Below are 20,156 nucleotides of genomic sequence, written 5' to 3'. Positions count from 1 at the left end.
TCGTGAGTGGAATCAACGCATCGTAAGCCCTTTTTGATGCGCATTCACTCATGCGGGGTTGTTTTTGACGCGCACCAGGTACACTGTCATGCTAGCAGCGCTAGTGTGTGTTTAAAACTACTTAAAGACTCTTTTTGCATTTTTATTGATAACTTGACTTGTGTATTGTGGATTTTTGTTGTTTTGTTTAGATAAATATTTCCTATTTTTCTAAACTGGTGTTGTGTCATTTTGTAGTGTTTTCATTAAGTTACTGTGTGTGTTGGTACAAATAATTTACACCTAGCACTCTGAAGTTAATCCTACTGCTCTGCCAAGCTACCAAGGGGGTAAGCAGGGGTTAGCTGATGGTGATTCTCTTTTACCCTGACTAGAGTGAGGGCCCTTGCTTGAACAGGGGGTAACCTGACTGTCAACCAAAGACCCCATTTCTAACAGGCTGGTACCCACCTAGGGTTATATTAGACACATTAAAACCACATGATTAAGGAGGATTTGATGTTCCTGGTATAAATGCTAATAGTTGTTTTCCCAGTTTCAACTTCACCCCTCCTGGTTGGCTTTATGAACTCCACATTAAAGGACATGCATGACTCGAAAGCTGCCATGGCAACATGGAACTGAAATTCTAATTTCTGACTTCTGTAGATATACACAGAATTTGTTTAGTGTCTTGAAAGTGTTAGGTTTGCTGCTGAGGTACAATTCTTGGGTCTAAACAAGTATTATAAAATGCCTTTTGTGGCTAAAGTGCCAAGGTGTGTTAATAACAATTGTATGCTAATGACAAAATATATCATTGTGATAGATTTGAACATTTGAGGAGGCTAGTACACAGAAGAGTTGTGGGCAAGAAAATGCTTTTATTATGCCTAATTGTTTGTATAAAAATGTGAACAATGGTCCCCTGGGAATACATGATGTTAAGGTCACCCTGTTAAAGATTTTGCATGACCACAGGTGGTTACATGTATGTTTAATACTGATAACACACTATGCCAGGCCTTATGGACAACCCTCCTTCGTTATTTAAATACAGAGAACACTTTCTTGAGATGAGCAAAATGGTATGCAGCTTTTAAGGCACGCTTACAAAATACAGTGTCAAAATGCTCCATAATTGCACCACCCCACCGCATTGCACGTTATTCAATGATCTACTATGCCTAAAAATGTTCAGTGAAGTTCTGTAAATAAACAGATACACCTCATAAATGTCCTTCTCACATAGAACTTGTGCATACCAAGGTATTACAGCTATTTAACATGGCCACATGCCCAGACACTCAATTGTAGGAAATGTAATGTCAGCAGAAGCTTTGGCTTTTCTCACAGATTTGTTTGTAACAGTCTTTGGATGTAAGCCACAACCTACTTTGAAACATGCCTTTTAAACCCATATCAGGTGCACTCAACATTTACCTTATACTGGTTTGTAAAGGGTGTATAACATAATTTTGAAAATGCACAATCATACTTGCCTCCAGGCCTTACACTATTTCCATTTTATGCACTCACATGGATGCACAGTTGATTTTGTGCTGTATATGACAATAGGCCTTTTGCAAACAATTTTTAATATGGTGTAATTGCTCATTGTGGGAAATTGTGGTACTGGTAGACTGGGGTGTGAGCACTGATCAAGAAGCAACCACCATTATTGTCATGGTAAGAAACAAGCAAACCCCAAATGAACCTGTGTTCACCTCTTGGTAGCTTGGCATAGAGCAGTCAGGCTTTACTTGAAGGTAATGTGTAAAGTAATTGTGCAACATTTCAACAGAAAAACAGTAAAAACACCAAACAAAAAGGATCCCAAGCCAGGTGAGAAAACAGAACTTAATTTAATTTAAAAAACAAGATCTAAACTACAACAATCCAATCAGTACAGCTTCAAAAATGAATTTTTAAAGAATACAATTTAGAGTGGCGCCTAAAGCATAAATTGCCAGCTGGGAATAAATGGTTATGACTGACTGGGACAAAGTCAAATTTTCAGGCCGACCCCGATGGAGTGCAGGCCGGACACATGGACCCAGTTAGGCCCACTGAACAGAAAGCACCTTAAATCTTGATTGCAGAGCATTGTGTGGATCCAATTCAAATATGCTAGATACAGCTGATGTGATGCACAGGTTATGAGATGCTGCAAGGCTGCAATCCAAGGTCCTTTCACCTCAACCCTGACTATCCCATGGATGCAGCTTGCAATGAGAAGGTCAGTGTCTGGGATGCTTTGGGAAGTTAAGGTGATGCGTCTGTTCTGATGAGCGGTAAAGCTGTGATGTGGAGCTTTGGTATCGTCGTTGAGGATGCCATTGTTGAGAGATGCAACAACCTGCTCCGGAGAGGCATCACACAGCTGTGGTTCTGAAGGCAATGCGTTGAACCCAAGATGAGAGATAAGGTGGAAGTTTGTGTCTTTTGCATGGGTGCAATCCACTGCATAGTGGCGATCCACTGGTTCTACTCGAGGATGCACCGCTCAGCTGAGGAGATGCATCAGTTCTGCTTGGGGATGCACAAATCCGTAGAGAAGATGTGTTGGTTCTGCTTAGGGATATGCCACTTAACAGGGGAGATGAGTCAATTCTGCTGTTAAGCACCTTAGGCCAATTTCAAAAGGTGCAAGACTGGGGTGGAATCACCTGGCAAGTAGGCTCACATCTGGCTGAGTCCAGGTGCATGTTCAAGGTTGTTGGAAGCCTGTTGTGACCCTGAGAATTCAGATCAGAAGGCCACCCAACTAACCCTTGGAGTAACTCTTGGTTCTGGCTTGCGGAGATGCAGGTCTAGTCCTTCTCGCTCGGGCAAGAGAGCAGCAAGCAGCAGGTCAGAAACAGCAGGACTGCAGTTCCTTTGGAGCAGCAGTCCAGCAGAGTGGCAGTCCCTTTAGCAGCACAGCAGCCCTTCTTCCTGGCAGAGTATTCACAGGTCTAGAAGTGTACTGAAGTGGTGGTGTGTGAAGTCCTTCTGTTATACACAGTTGTGCCTTTGAAGTGGGGAGCTTCTAGAGGCATACCTTGAAATGCACAGATGCCTAGGCCTGGGCAGAGTTCACAAAGTCATGCTACGTGGAACTCCTTGGAACTCAGTCAAGTAATTATAAAACTCTGCCAAGCTATGCAGAGTTTTGTAGGTGAGTGGAGTTTGCCTGTCATGCCAGTGGGTGGGTTTTATGTGAAACGCAACAAGGAGCATGTCCTTGCACTAACAATTGTGTGCAAACAGCACAACGTGGTTCGCATGGATGCGGCCATCTTGTTTTTTTACTCTGTTTATGGTGCTGGAACTGTTTTGCGGATTATTTTGAATATCTTTTTTTAGCTTTTCAATCCTTGGCCCTCCTAATTAACCTCATTTTTATTTATTAGTGTGTGTTTTTGTGTCAATGTATGTTTGCATTTGTTCAATTTTTTCATGCTTTTTGTGACTTTTTGTGTTTTGTTTACTTTTCCCTTTACTTCCTTATTTCTTCCTTCCTTCTCATGTTTCTTTTCTTCACCCCACTCAGCTCCATGGTAGAGCAGGGCAGCAGACAGGGGAGTGGCAGCGCCGGGCCTCCCCAAACAGCCAGCATCAGTTACCTACCAAGGGGTGCAGCCCCAGCCCATCCTTTGTGAGATGGATGTGGCAGCACTAGTTTTTTTACATGCAGCGCCATCTCCCCTCCATGCTGGCCACAGGCTTTGCAATGGGTAACCCTTGCAGGAGCATCAGCTGCTTTTGGGAGGGTGCGCCGGTGTGTATGGTGCACTAGCCAGGTAGAGCGCGTGACTCAGCAGCAGACGCACAGCTGGGCATATACCCTTGACTTGGAGTAGGACCTGATCAACCTGCTCGGTGTCAAGATTCCTGGGCTTGGTGAGTATTACCTATATTATTTGTTATGTTTGTGTTCTACAATGCTAATTTTTTTTCAGAAAAGCATGTTGCTTACACTCAGAGGTAAGTTGCATTTAGTTTTCATTAGGAATATTATTATGTGATCCAGTTGGAGCTAGGAAGGTGCTGGGCACTACCTCATCATACTTGTTGGCGCTTACATTGGCTGAATATTTAAGAAGCCTTTGCAATGCAGACTCTTCTGTCCTCCTGTCACTATAGTGAATTAGTGATATCAGTGAGTTAGCATTCTCTGTGACTTTCTTTATGTAACTCATACAGTCCCAAGCAATTTCACACTGTTTAGTAGTAGTATGCATCTATGCATTGCAAAAAAGGGAGACTGAGTAGGTGTGAGAAAGTAGCCTCTTTCTAGCCTTGTTACCCCCACTTTTGGCCTGTTTGTGAGTATATGTCAGGTGTTTTCACTGTCTCACTGGGATCCTGCTAGCCAGGGCCCAGTGCTCATAGTGAAAACCCTATGTTTTCAGTATGTTTGTTATGTGTCACTGGGACCCTGCTAGTCAGGACCCCAGTGCTCATAAGTTTGTGACCTATATGTATGTGTTCCCTGTGTGATGCCTAACTGTCTCACTGAGGCTCTGCTAACCAGAACCTCAGTGGTTATGCTCTCTCATTTCTTTCCAAATTGTCACTAACAGGCTAGTGACCAATTTTACCAATTTACATTGGCATACTGGAACACCCTTATAATTCCCTAGTATATGGTACTGAGGTACCCAGGGTATTGGGGTCCCAAGAGATCCCTATGGGCTGCAGCGTTTCTTTTGCCACCCATAGGGAGCTCTGACAATTCTTACACAGGCCTGCCACTGCAGCCTGAGTGAAATAACGTCAACGTTATTTCACAGCCATTTACCACTGCACTTAAGTAACCTATAAGTCACCTATATGTCTAACCTTTACCTGGTAAAGGTTGGGTGCTAAGTTACTTAGTGTGTGGGCACCCTGGCACTAGCCAAGGTGCCCCCACATTGTTCAGGGCAAATTCCCCGGACTTTGTGAGTGCGGGGACACCATTACAAGCGTGCACTATACATATGTCACTACATATGTATAGCGACACAATGGTAACTCCGAACATGGCCATGTAACATGTCTAAGATCATGGAATTGTTGGGGACACAATTCCATGATCCCCCGAGTCTCTAGCACAGACCCGGGTACTGCCAAACTACCTTTCCCGGGGTTTCACTGCAGCTGCTGCTGCTGCCAACCCCTCAGACAGGTTTCTGCCCTCCTGGGGTCCAGCTAGGCTTGGCCCAGGAAGGCAGAACAAAGAAGTTCCTCAGAGAGAGGGTGGTACACCCTCTCCCTTTGGAAAAAGGTGTCAGGGCTGGGGAGGAGTAGCCTCCCCCAGCCTCTGGAAATGCTTTGATGGGCACAGATGGTGCCCATCTCTGCATAAGCCAGTCTACACCGGTTCAGGGATCCCCCAGCCCTGCTCTGGTGCGAAACTAGACAAAGGAAAGGGGAGTGACCACTCCCCTGACCTGCACCTCCCCTGGGAGGTGCCCAGAGCTCCTCCAGTGTGCTCCAGACCTCTGCCATCTTGGAAACAGAGGTGCTGCTGGCACACTGGACTGCTCTGAGTGGCCAGTGCCAGCAGTTGACGTCGGAGACTCCTTCTGATAGGCTCTTACCTGTGTTGCTAGCCTATCTTCCTTCCTAAGTAGCCAAACCTCCCTTTCTGGCTATTTAGGGTCTCTGCTTTGGGGAATTGTTTAGATAACGAATGCAAGAGCTCATCAGAGTTCCTCTGCATCTCTCTCTTCACCTTCTGCCAAGGAATCGACCGCTGACTGCTCTGGACGCCTGCAAAACCGCAACAAAGTAGCAAAGACGACTACTGCAACCTTGTATCGCTGATCCAGCTGCCTTCTCATCTGCTTTCCTGGTGGTGCATGCTGTGGTGGTAGTCTGCCTCCTCTCTGCACTAGAAGCTCCGAAGAAATCTCCCGCGGGTCGACGGAATCTTCCCCCTGCAACCGCAGGAACCAAAAGACTGCATCACCGGTCCTCTGGGTCCCCTCCCAGCACAACGAGCGTGGTCCCTGGAACTCAGCAACTCTGTCCAAGTGACTCCCACAGTCCAGTGACTCTTCAGTCCAAGTTTAGTGGAGGTAAGTCCTTGCCTCCCCACGCTAGACTGCATTGCTGGGTACCGCGTGATTTGCAGCTGCCAGGATCCAGGACTCTTCCAGGATTTCCTTTGTGCACAGCCAAGCCTGGGTCCCCGACACTCTAACCTGCAGTGCACGACCTCCTGAGTTGTCATCCGGCGTCGTGGGACCTTCTTTTGTAACTTCGGGTGAGCTCTGGTTCACTCTTCTTTGTAGTGCCTGTTCCGGCACTTCTGTGGGTGCTGCTTGCTTCTGAGTGGGCTCCTTGTCTTGCTGGGCGCCCCCTCTGTCTCCTCACGCAATTGGCGACATCCTGGTCCCTCTTGGGCCACAGCAGCATCCAAAAACCCTAACCGCAATCCTTGCAGCTAGCAAGGCTTGTTTGTGGTCTTTCTGCACGGAAACACCTCTGCAAGCTTCTTCAAGACGTGGGACATCTATCCTCCAAAGGGGAAGTTCCTAGTCCTCTTCGTTGTTGCAGAATCCACAGCTTCTACCATCCGGTGGCAGCTTCTTTGCACCCTCAGCTGGCATTTCTTGGGCATCTGCCCACTCACGACTTGAGTGTGACTCTTGGACTTGGTCCCCTTGTTCCACAGGTACTCTCGTCTGGAAATCCATCATTGTTGCATTGCTTGTGTTGGTCTTCCTTGCAGAATTCCCCTATCACGACTTCTGTGCTCTCTGGGGAACTTAGGTGCACTTTGCACCCACTTTTCAGGGTCTTGGGGTGGGCTATTTTTCTAACCCTCACTGTTTTCTTACAGCCCCAGCGACCCTCTACAAGGTCACATAGGTTTGGGGTCCATTCGTGATTCGCATTCCACTTTTGGAGTATATGGTTTGTGTTGCCCCTATACCTATGTGCTCTCATTGCAATATATTGTGACTATACATTACTTGCATTGCTTTCTATTGCTATTACTGCATATTTTTGGTATTGTGTACATATATCTTGTGTATATTTGCTATCCTCATACTGAGGGTACTCACTGAGATACTTTTGGCATATTGTCATAAAAATAAAGTACCTTTATTTTTAGTATATCTGTGTATTGTGTTTTCTTATGATATTGTGCATATGACACCAGTGGTATAGTAGGAGCTTTACACGTCTCCTAGTTCAGCCTAAGCTGCTCTGCTAAGCTACCCTTTTCTATCAGCCTAAGCTGCTAGACACCTCTTCTACACTAATAAGGGATAACTGGACCTGGTGCAGAGTGTAAGTACCCCTTGGTACCACCACAAACCAGGCCAGCCTCCTACAGTAGGTCCATCCAGAGGGAAGTGAGAAATGAGAATAGAATCAAAGATCATTCATTACAATGTATTAGTTCCAAGTGTAGTTTCTGATGAATAATTTTGGAATAGGTATTTTAGGAATATAGCTAACTCAACGATAGTCAATACTAGTACCATAGGTGATCTGATTTAGATAAGTACACTTTCAATGCATTTGCCTGTTATAATAATTTTGCGGAGGATAAATGTACTACTGATCTATTTTTTAACTTCTTTATTTCGTACATCAGCATCCAAGGGCAAAAAGGGGACCGGCTCTAGCTGGGGAGGAGGCACTGACCACCTGTGCCAATGCTGAGGGCTCCGCTCATCCCAGTAAATCCTTTTATTTATTATTATTATTCTATTAACTTTTACCTCTTCCCGCTATTATACTCATTTTAAGTTTGCCTTGTTTGTTTCTTCTATGCTGTCTCCTTTTTTACCAAATCCCCTATCCAAATTGTGTTTAATTCCTGTTATCCTTGTATTATCTTTTGGTTGTTATTTCATGATTTGTTTTGGTAGCTGACTTTTTTTGGTCTGATCTACTCTGTAGATTTCTTCTCATTTTTTGGTAATCTTTCCTTCTCCCCTATATATCTTGTGGTACTGTAAGACTAAGAACATATGTTTGAAACTCTACTGTCTACTGTGAAGATTACAGGCCCAAGCAAGCTAGTATTATAAATAATATTCACCATGTATGTTTGTTGAGAAGGTCTTATTATTCTTCACCCCCCCATACGCCCAATGTTGTGCTATGTGATTCATGAATACAGTATACCAGCAGTTCCCATGACAGTGCAGCATGGCTGGAAAGTATGCGGTCCCATTGAATTTGCCAACCAACACCAAGGGGTCATTAGGAAGACCGCCAGGGTCATGGTGGTGGTCTAACCACCACCAAAGCAGTGGTCCAACCGCTTTGGTGGTGGTCTGACTGCCACATTACGATCGTGGCAGTTGCGCCACGGTCAGACCGCCAGCACCACCAGTTTTCCTCCACAGGAGGGACTGACGGTGTTGGCGGTCCCAATCCACAAGCTGTGCCACCCTGGGGACTACGACTCCCCTTTCTGCAAGCTTTTACATGGCGGTAGCACCGCCATGTAAAGGCTGGCGGAGACAGGATGCAAAATGCCCATGCACTTGTCAGGGTCAATGCAGGGGTCCCCATGGCCAGCCCTGTTGCACTGTTTACTGTCTGCTTTTTTAGACAGTGAACAGCGCAACAGGTGCTGGTGCACCCTAAGCACTGCAGCATTGCTGCCGGTTCAATTATGACCCGGCGTTAGTGTTGTAGGCTGTTTCCCGCTGGGCCAGACAGCTGCACTGGTGGCAACCTGACCGCAGGAGTTTGGAGGACGGCCTTTTCTGTCTGCCAAACCATAATGACCCCCATATGTCTTTCATTGACCATTATTATTCCACTATTCATTACACTTCAATGATTCAGTCTCATCATAATTGGCTGTAGCTCTGCCCCTCCATTATGAATAGTTGGCTTGACTACCTGGCTTTTCTAACATTGTGAAATGCCCAGAGTGATATTTTTGATTGAAGATACTGCAGTGGTAACCGAACTGTAGTGACGTAATGCAACTGTATTTTTTTTATTACAAACTTTAAGGGGAGGCATATCTGGCATCTAAAAAATGTATAATATTTTTTTCTAGCCACACTGACCACTAGTCCTGCCAGCTCAAGAGCGGCTGCAGGAGAATGTCAATTGGAAGGGCAAAAGAGGCAGTAGGGACAGGTGGTTGTAATTCACATTGCTTGCTGATTGACAATTACTGTTATACTCACTAGCTACAAGGGCGTCATTGTGACTCATGACTCATTGTGACTCATGATCATGAACCCCCTCACCTTAACAACTACAGCAGTGGTTGAGTTATGGCCTCTTCTTTCTGCAACTCAGCAAATGCTCATTTATTGTACACTAAAAATGATGGCTTAATGGAAACTGTAAACAGTGGAAGATTTAAAAAAAAGGATGGTTGAAATGAGTGAAAGGAAAGGATGCATGGGTGGGTGAAAGGATGCTTGGGTGATGATTGAAAAAAAGGGTGAATACTAAATGGATGGATAATGGATTGGATTTTGGTTAAACACTGGGTGAGAGAAATTAAAGCTTTAATTATGGTGCCAATGGGTCAATATAGGAAAAAAGAAAGAATGATTGATTGCTTGCTTGGATGAATAAAGAAGGGAGCTTTTCTGGAGAGGGGCATGCTGCTCATCTACTTCGCTTACTTTGATTTATAATTGTCAAAGCCATGGTTCATAGTGGGGGGTATTTTAATTTTTGTCCTAATCCCTTTACTCACTGTATTTGTTAAGCAAGACAGATGTGTATCTCTCTCATCATCATTTATCAACTCCATCCCTGCCTATAGCATTTCACCACTCATGACCGAAATACAATATGGTTCAATTTGTGACTGAAGCGTTGGCTGCGCAATGAGTGCCTGCTTCAGTTAATGCTGCATTTACAATGTTTTCAATGCATTGCAAACCAAACACAGAAGGTGTGTTTCCGTTCTCCCACTCAGTCACCTCTTGGTACCTTCACTCCTTTATACTGTCTGAAGTTCTTCCATCCCAGCCTCCAAAAAATTGAAAAATCCATCACTGGCATGTGCCACATTCCTATGGCCATGTGAAGTAATTCCAAAATATATTTGATGGTGTCCCATAACAGATTTATTTTTTGCCTGTTCTGATTTTTCCCTTTAGAGTTTTGTCTATTACAGTGAATGAATAAGCCAACATTTAGGCACATTAATCGATGAACTGTGACACCCTTCTACTCTATAGCAAAAGCTCTACCTACTAAGCCACCTAATCCCTCTACCTTACCCTGCAATAGAGTAAGTTAAGTTTCCTTTTCTTACTGCCCAGCAAATTAATTTGTTGGAAGTGGGACTAAGGGCCAGATGTAGCAAAGTTTTGCGAGTCGCAAATAGCCCGATTCGCTATTTGCAACCTCGCAAAACCCGAAATGGGATGCAAAAATCCCATTTCCGAAATGCAAATAGCGATGTGACACAGCACCGACTTGCAAAAATTGCGACCTGATTTTGCGACCCGCCAATAGGGAATCGCAAATTGCGAGTCTCAAACCATATGCAAAAGCCACTCGCAAATTGCAACCAGGCGCAAAAAGCCCATTTTGCACATCCAGATTACCACTGATTCAGAGGAGGTGGTAACCAGAACCAAAGTATAAAAGGAGACCCAGAAGACAAATGGGTAACTCAAAATGGCTGAACTGTACGTAATAGCATGGAGGAGGAGAGTCCAGGCCACCCAGCAGAGGAGGAGGAGGCAGAGACAGGAGAGGATTTACCGAACCAGGCAGACACTATTTCAACAAACTGAGGAGGAGATATATGACAAATATAGACTGATCAGTGCTGTAATCTTAGAATTAATTGAGCTACTGAATCCTCAGCTTGAACGACAGACAATGCGCGGCAGCGCCATCCCTACACGTGTGCAAGTGCTATGCTCACTGCACCTCTTGTCCTCGGGTAGCTATCAGGGGGTTATTGCTGTGGCAGGTGGGGTATCCCAAAGTGCACTCTCACGATTCTTCAGATGTTTCCTAGATGCCATACTCACACATATGTCCACATATATATACCTACCCAGGAATGAGGCAGAAATTAACAGCACCAAGTTGGACTTATACAGAATTGCCAACTTCCCCCATGTAATAGGGTGTGTGGACGGGGAACATATACAAATATGCCCTCCTGCAAATCTGGAATATGTGTTTCGCAATAGGAAATGTACCCACTCACTAAACATCCAGGTGGTATGTGACGCCCATAATGTCATTACTGACATTGTAGCTAAATATCCAGGAAGTACACATGACTCATACATATTCAGGCACAGTATGATACACCAACGCCTAGAACGTGGAGAGTTTGGAGACAGATATCTATTAGGTATTGCTGACTTCACCCTGAAGCCTTACATACAGGTCACTGTGTAACTCTGTGATGCCCTGCTAAATTTGCCTTTTTTGTCAAACAGGTGACAGTGCATATGCCCTGAGACCATGGATACTCACCCCCTACCTAACACCTGGCAATCAGAATGAGAGGCGATATAACAGTGCACATCGGCGGTCCAGAACTGTAGTGGAGAGGACCTTTGGCTTGTTAAAGGCAAGATTCAGATGCCTCCACAAAAGTGGAGGTGCACTCCAGTATGCCCCAGAAACAGCATGCAAGATAGTTGCCGCCTGTGCCATCCTACACAACATTGCCACCAGACGTGGGCTACATCTTACCCCTGAAGACACAGACACGGAGGATGAGGAGCAAGAGCTTCCGCACCGACAGGCTGGGGGTAGAAGCATCGCAAATGAGGGCAGACAGAGACGGAACCACATTGCAACCCAATACTTTGGCAGGTACGTGGCAACCGTGACCACACTCACTAATGTCAGACACACATAGCCCAGTTATGTAGTGAAACAAACAAAACCTTTTTATTTCTAAACTATGAAAAATATGGAATTGTGCTGTAGGCCACAGTCTTGAATTGTCAATTGTCATTTAAGACACATTAAATCCATGTGCCTTATTCAGAGTACAGTTTGGTGGCTCACACCCTCCTCCTACTGCAGCCACCATGGCTCATTCCTGGTGGGTCCCCTGACCCCTGCCGTGCACTGCTACTCCGCAGCACACGGGAATCGCTGGCAGACACACTGCTTATGGTCGACCCCTCCTTGCTGTCCTGTGGGGTATCCCCTGTGCCCTTTGCAGCCTGCCTGCTCTCCATTAGGTCTACTGCATGGCTGATGCGGCCACGTCCCCGTGCCACGTCCTCTGCGAAATGCCCAAGTTCAACCTGCAGGCTGACTGTACGCCTTAACAGGCATGTGGTATTAGTAGCAAGGTGCCCAATGGATGCTGCCAGTCTGTCAAACCAGGCGGCAGTGTTGCGCTCCCTGAAGATGACAAGGGCAACCGTAAGTACACATACTTACCTGTCACAGTTGTAAATTGCAAAGGTTTTATGCTCACAAAACATAACATCGGGAATGGGTGCGAGTGCGATACACACACGTAACCTGACACACACACTCACAGACAGCCAAATACACACCGCACAAACACAATACACACACTACGGGAAACGATCAATCAATCAATCAGAGTATTTGTAAAGCGCACTACTCACCTGTGAGGGTCTCAAGACGCTGAGGGGAGAGGGGGCTGCTACTGCTCGAACATCCATGTCTTGAGGTGTCTCCTGAAGGTAAGTAGGTCTTGTGTCTATCGCAGGTGGGTGTGAAGAGTGTTCCACGTCTTGGTGGCAAGGTGGGCATCACACAAGAACACGTCAAAAACACACACTGACTCCCGTAAACACAGCACCGGCCCAGTCACACACACTAACACACAACACCACAAAACATCACAACAACACTGACAACCGAAACACCATAAATGCATTGCCAAGCACCAACAACAAACACTACCCAGTGACAAATCACATATACAGCACAACATACCACCAGCAGGTAAGGAGCACACACAATCACACAACCATACAACGCAGCAATCGATATACATAGCAAACACACATTACAAGGTATCTGACATATCATACACCAAACATGCACACGCACACAGTCAAAGCACACAAAGCCACACAACACTGCAACAAACGCATGTCAACACAAACACCACTCAATACCATGAAAACAACATGTACCCAACATATACATGCCTATCACACAACACACACCCATCACGAGGGGAAGCGCTGCACACAACCTCACATGCTGCCCAGGCAAAACAGGTAGCACAAGCACCACTTACACACAAATACTCACACACAAACAATATCAGCCATTCCAAAATCTGCCATAAGAAAGAAATGCAGGACACTAGCCGCCAAGACCTGGAACTCCCTACCGCTCCACCTCCGCCTGATCCAAGACCTTCTATCATTCAGGAAACCCCTCAAGACTTGGCTTTTCGACCAGTATCTCCCCCCCCAGCGCCTTGAGACCCCACCGGGTGAGTAGTGCACTCTATAAATCCCTGATTGATTGATTGATTGATTGACAAAGATGTAACATCGAAACCAACAACTAGTTGGTCCAAAGATGTATTGATAATAATAAAAATAATTAAATGTCCAAGGCCAAAGGCCAGTCCAATTTGTAATCGTGCAACATGAACACAATGCACATCTGTGTGCCCCAAACTTGACTCCTGACTGCCATGCAACGTCCACAGTTAAGGGCATCAAGGGGGCAGGCAGGCATCTCAAGGACCAAATCCTAGACCCATCCAAATCCAAATTCAGTAGCAACCACAGCACCGAAACAGCACTCCTAGCAGCCACCGATGAAATACGCATCATACTATACCACGGAGGCACCGCCGCACTCATCCTCCTCTCCCACTCCACTCTCTGCACCAGACTACATGACGCCGGATTCTGAGATAAACCACTGAATTGGATCAGGTCCTTCTCACTGGAAGAACACAGAGCGTCAGACTACTGCCGTTAATTTTAGAACCCAAAGACACATGCTGCGGAGTGCCTCAAGGATCATCAATCGACCCAACACTTTTCAACATCTACATAGCCTCGCTAGCCAAGATCATCAACCAACACAGGTTAAACATAGTCTCCTATGCCGACGATACCCAACTGATCCTCTCCCTGCCCAATGACTCTGCAAAGGCTAAGAGAAATTTCCACAACAGGATGAGAGCAGTCACCACCTGAAAGGAAGCCAGCTGCCTCAAACTCAACTCAGACAGGACAGAGATCCTCGTAATCGGCTCCACCCTTCCACCTGGAACGACTCCTGGTGGCCCACCGCACTGGGAAACGCCCCCACTCCCACAGACCACACATGAAATCTGGGCATCATCCTGGACTCCTCTCTATCCATGACCCGCCAAGTCATTGCCATCTCATCATCATGCTTCCACACGCTCCAACTTGTGCAAAACATTTTCAAGTGGATGCCCTCCGACACTAAGAAGACCACCCATGCACTTGTCACTAGCAAACTGGACTACGGCAACACACTTTATGCCGGCAGTGCACTCTATGCTGGCATCACCAAGAAACTACAATCAAGACTACAAAGAATCCAGAATGCAGCAGCCAGACTCATCCTGGACATTCCCAGCCACATCTCCTCCCACCTCAGAGACCTACACTGGCTCCCAGTCAACTACTGTATCACATACAAACTCCTGATCCACACCTACAAGGCACTACACAACATAGGACCGGCATAATTTAACCACCACCTCATCTTCTATATACCCACAGGCATCTCCATTCTTCCCAGCTCACCCTTGCAGCTGTTCCCAAGCTCCAGGAAAGCACAGCAGGAGGAGGATCCTTCTCTTACTTCGCAGCCGGGACATGGAACACGCTACCTCTCAAGCTCAGGCAGACCACATCACTGAAGCAGTTCAAGATGGACCTCAAGACCTGGCTCTTCGATTGAGCAGCACACCAACAAACAATGCCTTGAGACCCTACGAGTGATTGACCGTGCCTTAAAAATCACTTATTGATTGATTGAGGGATTATAGGGGGTGGAGGGGAGTTTACGCCTAGGCTTTGGAGGGGGTCCTTTGGGATTGGGCTTGAGGGGGGTTTTAGGTCTAAGCTTAGGGGAGGGTTGGGTTTTATTGTAAGGGGTAGATCTCTTAGCAAGGAGAGGGGCATGAGTCCTTGTAGTGGGCTAGGGGAGGCCTTGGAGGTAGAAGGGACTGGCCTGAAGAGGGAAATGGAGCATTTAGGGGTCTCACTGGAGAAGAGGAGTAGGGAAAAGGTCAAAACATGAAAGGAACACATTTTTTGACACACGGGGACAGTCATCAGAAAGGGTTTTGGGTGTGGGGGTGAGGGAGTGGTTGTCTGATGTGTATGTGTTGGTGTCATGAGTGCGTGTTTGTGGGAGGTATGCTTGTGGGTGGTGAGTGTCTGTTGGGTGGCTGAGTGAGGGTGTTTATGTGTACAGGACTAAGGGGGTGGAGGTGCTGGGATGCTGTGGTAGGTATGAGACTGTCAGTTGGGGTGGTCACTGCAGCTATGGTGGATGTCCTGCATGTAGGGGTATCAGTGGTTGTGGTGTCTGCAGGTCTGGTGACTGGGGGGCATGTCTGAGGGTCTGCTATTATGCTGACTGTAGGTAGGATAGATGTAGTGGCTGGTTCTGTGAATGTCAGTTTGGTGTCTGCAGGTGTTTCAGGTGTAGTGTCAGTGATGCTGGAGGTGTTGGGGGTGTCAGGCAGGTAGTGACTGTCGCTGTGTCTGCATCTGTATGTTGCTTCAGTGCATGCCGGTGGTGTGTCTTGTGGTACCTATGTTTGTGTGATCTACTCTTGGATTTTGAGATAGATGCATGCCTGTCTGTCTGTGTGCTTTGGCTGGGTCGGGGAAGGGAGATTTAGGTCTAGGACGAGGAAGGTGCAGGAGGGACTGTAGTCTAAGGGTGACTGGTTGACATCAGTGTGGAGGCCAGAGCCTGAAAGGATATCTGTAGGCCTGCCAGTGCACCGTGAATACCCTCCAGGAATGCATTACTCTGTTGGACTTGAGTTGCCAGTCCCTGAATGGCATTCACAATGGTGGACAGACCCACAGAGATCAACTTTAGGAGGTCAATAGCCTCCTCACTGAGGGCAGCAGGGCTGACAGGGGCGGGGCGGGGCAGAGATGCCTCTGGCAAAGGAGACTGCCACCCTCTTGGGTGAATGGGCACAGCAAACTGGGTGGGAAGCTAAAGGGTAAGTAAGGGGGCAATCGGGGGCTGGCAGACTTAGAGGGTGCTGGGGTAGTCCCAGATGTGTCCACAACCACCTGGGAGTATTCACTGGAGGAGGGTTCGAAGATGAAGAACAGGATCCTGTCTTTCCCGTGACACCCCCTCGCCCTCCAGGACAAAGGGTCCATCTGTGTTGGTGGTATCATGACTTCGAACTGGGTGGCCAGCAGCTTCCCCACTCGGCTGTGCCCTGTCTCCTTCACCTGCCGATGCTGTGAAAGAGAGAGAGAGGTAGGGTCATCACATTCCTTACATACACATACATTACACCATACACAACACTAGCATCACATCTACGTATAAAACACCCCCAAGTAGTAACCGTTTTGAGCCAACATCATGTCACAACAACACACTTTACACAAACCTATATGATAAGAAAGTCACACACAACAGAAGCCAACTATCTAACCGCTACATCACCATCCTATCAGTACAGCCATTACACAAACTATACCTGAACAAGATGATTTGTCAACATTAAAAGTGTGTCCCTATACAGAGCATCACTGTGAAACAATATTCCATCAATGGAAATTAATGGTGACTTTGATATCACATTCATACATCCAAATCTACACTTTCTCAGTCCATTACCAGATGTCATGTCCTATGAAAGTTACCTCATTACATTCCAATTACAACACTGCATGTTACTTAGAAATCACAGTTATACCTTGTAACTGTGTTTATAACATTAGCCAAGGCGAAGACCATGAATGCACCTACTCCATTTGGAATATCCAAAGTTGGAGTCTAATAGATTTCAAGTCCATTTAAACAATAGTGTTTTGCAAAGGTTAATACATACTTTGTGGACCTACTCATCTTAGTCATTCTCACATAGTAAACAAAGTCATGTACAGCAATAGGGGCCTACTCAGCAAACAGGACTTACCTGCAGACAACCCCAGGGACCACACAAACACCTTCAGTACAATGGGCATCTGTCATGTGCATGAAGGCCACATACAGTTCTACTAATACTGATGATTATCAACCTCACATCAACAATATCAAAATCTCAACATCTCTATCAGCACTTCAGACATGAGTAACCTTACATCTATGGATTAAAGTTACACTGACATAAACAACCTCTTAAGTGACCATGATTGAGAGATACACCCAGAGTCCAGCAAATTGATTGATAACATATACCATTACACCAACATGTGAATGTCAACTACAAAACCAGCAACACAATGAAGCCAGTTTAAATTAAGCTTAGCCATACTAACATCCATCTAAACAGATTCAGAATAGCTAAAGTAAGTATGACAAACTTGGTTTGGAAATCTTGAAATTGGCAGGATTTACCAATGTACACATGATGCTGACAAAAAACAGACAGTGTATAATGTACCATTTATGAGATGTCATGCTCTGTGTAGCATGCCCACAATACTCTGGCTAAGGGAATAGCAGGCTAGCCACTTACCTTCACAAAACCATGTACATGGGACAAATAGTCTGAACTCCCATTTCAATTAGATGTCTTGCACTAGGAAAGTAGAAATGCCACCATGCTTTTCATCATGTAGGATGTCCACCCTGATTATACATCACATTTTCCAATGTACAGTCCACACTTAACAATGGGGACACCACCTCACACCTCTGAGTAAGTGTAGCAAGTGTGCCATGTAAAATTTCAGATTAAGATCACAACCTCACATTAACTTCACATCTAGTTCTCAACTCATGAATAATTGGTCTGTTTCTGTCCTGTCAGACCCTATGTTGCACTTAGAGCTAGATCCAGTGGAATAGCAGTGGACAGAGACCAAAGATCTGACCAACTTACCAACAGGATATATGGAGTATGGATCAGTAGGTGGAAAGGATGACCCAGCAGGTTACATATAGAACAGTATAGTGGTACACATATGACACTGTCACATGTGCATTACCACATGCTTCAATACAATATGGTTCACATTGCTGAGTTGTGTGTCCCTCTACACAAGAGAATCTCCACACCTGTATATCAATGTATATCAATGTTATAACCTGTACACCTAGGTGTACATAGGGGAAGTTTGGCTTTAGCCCTTACCACATTGTCACAGCGTACATACTTACGCATTATATACTGAACTGGCAGAGGGATGCACATGTGTTTAGTCAGTACTTACCCCCATGTGGCTGCTGTGCTGCCCTCAAACGCCCATCCAACTCAGGGTAGGCCACTTGCAAAATGCGGGCCATTGGGGGGGTCTAGTTCTGATGGGCACCTCTCCCTCGTTGGAAGGACATCCCCAGCTGGACGTCTGCAGTCTTCGAGCCCAGCATCTCAAGTCCTCCCACCACTTCCAACAGTGGGTGCTCTACCTTCTGTAGACCCCCAGTTTCCACACTTGCTTGGTGATGGCATGCCAGAGTCCCTTCTTTTGATGGGCATTGAATTGCATGGATGACACAGACAAAAGAAGAAAGTTATGTCTACATGCACCATCCTAACAGAAGTAGTCAGAACACTGCAGTCACAGTAAGTAGGCAAACATACCCTTCCTCTCAGTCTGTACTCATTCACAATTTACCATCTGCAGCCAGCCCATGTGTGAAGTGGAGTCTACCATACAACATTCATGAACACTACCTGGTATTGACTAGACACATGTGTCCAGGCCACATGAATATCCATAATATGGTATGTTTCTATGAACATTTCTTACACCATTATTGCTGTACATGCTGCAATCTATGTTAATAAAGGAAGTTAGACTACACGCTAGCTACAATATATAACTAATGTATGTCTGCCTATGCACATGTACACATTTCCTTACACTCAGACATGATTATCCAATCCCTCACTACCTCACTACCTCACATTTGATGTACACCATCATACACTCCACCTTTCACACATTGATATGACATTGGACTCACATGCTCCTCTGGTGTACCATATAGCTGCTCATATAGGGATAGAACCTCATCCACAAGCTTGTCCAGCTCTTCTGGAGTGAAGGCTGGGGCCCTATCACCTGCAGGATGTGGCATGATAGCTCCCAGAGGCAGTACAAAGCAGCTCAGGTAGTGGAGGTCAAGTGAACAATACTGCAGAAGATGGTGATCACGTCTGCCACGTGCTTGACTGCCAGCAGACATCGCCATTGGTTCAGGTCTGCCAAAGGCAGCAATGTGTTCCAATGGCAATGTGCACCACTGTTTTGACAGCCTACCTCCATAATGACATCCGCCGGTGGAGTAAGGTCACTTCCTCATGCCCAATACAATAGGTCAGGCAGCTTCTATTTTGAGGCAAATATATGTATGGGACAGTAATGGAAGGTGCGTCATTTACGATTACATGTATAGTGCAAAAAATATTTGAAGTGCTGCCTTCATGTTTAGTAATCTTATTGTGCATGTGAGTAGTAAAAGCTGTGTAACATTGGTGTGGGTGGTAATGGAAAAGATAGCCTATTCTCAACATCCTATGTGTGACGCCAATGGAGAATAGGTGCAACCAATATGTTTCTCATGTAAATCAGGTAGGGCTATCAAAAACTGGCAGTCACATGTATATATATGCATGTATAGTACATCAGAGTGTTTATGAAATCCGAATAAAGGGAACTGTCACATGATGCATTGCAATATGCTGCACATCAAATGTCATATGTTGCATCTGACATCATATGGAGATAGATGTGACTTATATATGAACAGATTCATTATGTCTTCATTGTACATTCAATTACATTCTATTTTGGTCCCACATAGTTACCCTGGCATGAGGAGAGGAAGATAATCTCTAGTGCACCGCCCACTGGTAGACCTGTACACCATAGAGGAGAGACACATTATACAGATCTATCACATGAATAGGCAGATTATCATGGATCTCTGTGATCATTTGGAGCCAGATCTGATGCCTGCCATTCGCAATCTCAATAGCATACTTTCCATTGTTCAAGTCATGTCAATGCTACAGTTCCTGGCCACTGGATCATTTCAGAATATGGTGGCCCTAACTGCAGGGATGTTTCAGA

This window comes from Pleurodeles waltl, chromosome 3_1 (assembly GCF_031143425.1).
Source record: "Pleurodeles waltl isolate 20211129_DDA chromosome 3_1, aPleWal1.hap1.20221129, whole genome shotgun sequence".
Classification (NCBI taxonomy): domain Eukaryota; kingdom Metazoa; phylum Chordata; class Amphibia; order Caudata; family Salamandridae; genus Pleurodeles; species Pleurodeles waltl.
This window is presented reverse-complemented; position numbering follows the sequence as displayed.